At 44.3% G+C, this 2,500-nt stretch overlaps 1 pseudogene; it reads left to right on the forward strand.

Annotated features, from left to right (window-relative positions):
• Nucleotides 1-564, forward strand: part of LOC143307003 (large subunit ribosomal RNA) — a 2,910-nt pseudogene extending 2,346 nt beyond the window's left edge.
• The last annotated feature ends 1,936 nt before the right edge of the window (nt 565-2,500 follow it).

A 2,500-nucleotide genomic window follows, 5' to 3' on the forward strand; every position in this document is an offset into this window, starting at 1 on the left:
GTCGATAGATTAATGTAGGTAAGGGAAGTCGGCAAATTGGATCCGTAACTTCGGAATAAGGATTGGCTCTGAGGAGCGGGGCGTGTCGGGCTTGGTCGGGAAGCGGGTCTGGCTGACGTGCCGGGCCTGGGCGAGGTGAACGGTTGGCGACTTCGGTCGCGTCCCGGGATCCGAGCTCGGTCCCGTGCCTTGGCCTCCCGCGGATCTTCCTTGCTGCGAGGCTTCCGTGGCGGTTAACGCCGTCGTGGTCGCTTCTTCGGCCGCCATTCAACGCTTAGCTCAGAACTGGCACGGACTAGGGGAATCCGACTGTCTAATTAAAACAAAGCATTGCGATGGCCCTCACGGGTGATGACGCAATGTGATTTCTGCCCAGTGCTCTGAATGTCAACGTGAAGAAATTCAAAAAAGCGCGGGTAAACGGCGGGAGTAACTATGACTCTCTTAAGGTAGCCAAATGCCTCGTCATCTAATTAGTGACGCGCATGAATGGATTAACGAGATTCCCTTCTGTCCCTATCTACTCCCCCCAGGGGCTGCGGTTTGCTTGAAACCGGCCGCAGTACGGGTTTTAGCGACCCCGGGGTGCCCGAGCTCGTAGTATACCGTAAGCCTGTGGTCATGTTTCACAGGAACGGGGGTCTCGCCTTAACCGGCTGGACCGCGAGGATGACAACCTCTATAAAAAATCCCTAACCCCAAGTTATGGCGCGACGAAGAGGGTGCGTATCAGTCTTGCACTGGTGCGTGGCTGGTGGGCGCATCAGCCATGAGCTGCCACACTCCGGATACCTGGCGACCTCCGGTAGTATTATGCCTTGCTCGGGTAATGGTGGCTCTGCTCGGGTCGACATCCTTTCCACCGTACTCGTGGGACCAGTTATGAGTTGTGATCAAATAAACCCTAAACAAACTAAACTTTCTATGATGGACGTGGAGGAGGAGTGTAGAAGTAGGAAAAAAGGAATTTTGTGTGTATCATTGAGTAGAACTAGCTCTGTCTCCTCTGTGAGATCTGCGGATTCCGACATTAAAGAGACCGGTGGAAGTGTTAAAAGAAGGAAAGTGGTAGAAGATAAAGAGCAGGATTCTGATCTTACTGTTGAGCCCGAAAGGTTGTCACTGGAAAATGTAAGGGCCGAGAGGAAGGAACTGGAGGCTTTTCTGTTCAATGAAGCAAATAAAGTGACCAAGGCTGCAGTTAAAATCATTTTGGATAAATGGGCGTCCTTGGAAGCAGCGCTCCTAGCAGAAATAATGAAAGTTGAAAGGTTATCAGCCACACGGGAATTACATTGTACCAAGCCAGTAAATACTTACGCTCAGGTGGCAGCTGGCGGAGTAGCTCCTGCTGGCGCACATCTGAAACCTGAAACAGTAAAAGAGAAGCATGAAGTATTGATAATTAAACCTGAAAATGAAAATGACCCTAGATCTAATGATGAAATTAAAGCTAAAGTAACAGAAGTTCTAAAGAAAAACAGATCTCAAATAAGAATTAAACAAGTAAGGCAATTGAGAAATAAAGGCGTTGTGGTTGAGGTTAAAGACAAACGTGATATTGAAATTATAAAAAATTCGAAATTTAAGGAAGTTGGTTTAAAAACTGCAGAGCCTAAGAAAATTAATCCCAGTATAATTATATATGACGTTGAAAAGGAGTATAAAGCAGACGAGTTGAAAGAAGATCTGATTTTCAAGAATCTGGAAGTTAGAGACGACGAGTATGCTGAAAAATTGAAAAGGAGTATAGACTTTCGTCATTGTTTTAAAACTAAAAATGAGAGTAGAGTAAATTGGATAGTCCAACTACCAGCTAAGGAGTATAGCGCACTGATGTTGTCAAGGAAAGTGTATATGTTCTGGAGGATATATAAGCTAAAGGAATATCTAAACGTTATGCGTTGCTATAAATGTCAAGGATATGGGCATATAGCAAAATTTTGTCAGGCAAAACAGCAATGCTGTGAAAATTGTGGCAATACCGAACACGAAAGGAAGGATTGTCCTAGAAAGGATAAGCCGCAGTGTATAAATTGTATCCGCACGAAAAGAAAGGACACAAACCATAGTGTTACAAACAAACTTTGCCCTGAGCTGCAGCGGCAAATTGATCTATATAGAAATAGAATAAACTGGACCTAAAGATCGGTCAAATCAACTTACAGAGATCTATGGCAGCGACTGCTGATTTGAGGCAAATCATAAGTGCGGGGAAACTTGATATTCTCTGTATGCAAGAGCCATATGCGTATAAGAACCATGTTAAAGGATTTAAATCTGCGTCTCTTGACGTTTTAACACCCAAAGCTACTTACCCTTGGGTAGGAGCAGCGGTATGTACAGAGAACATAGAGGTATTCCAAATTTCGAAATATGATACGGAACACATTATGTGTTTTCATGTTCAAACAAAGTATCATCAATTTTATGTAATTAATTTGTATTGTCAATTCTCACTGCCGATGGAAGGATTTATATCTGAACTGGACAAAGTTTT

The sequence above is a fragment of the Osmia lignaria genome, unplaced genomic scaffold, assembly GCF_051020975.1.
Source record: "Osmia lignaria lignaria isolate PbOS001 unplaced genomic scaffold, iyOsmLign1 scaffold0042, whole genome shotgun sequence".
Lineage (NCBI taxonomy): Eukaryota > Metazoa > Arthropoda > Insecta > Hymenoptera > Megachilidae > Osmia > Osmia lignaria.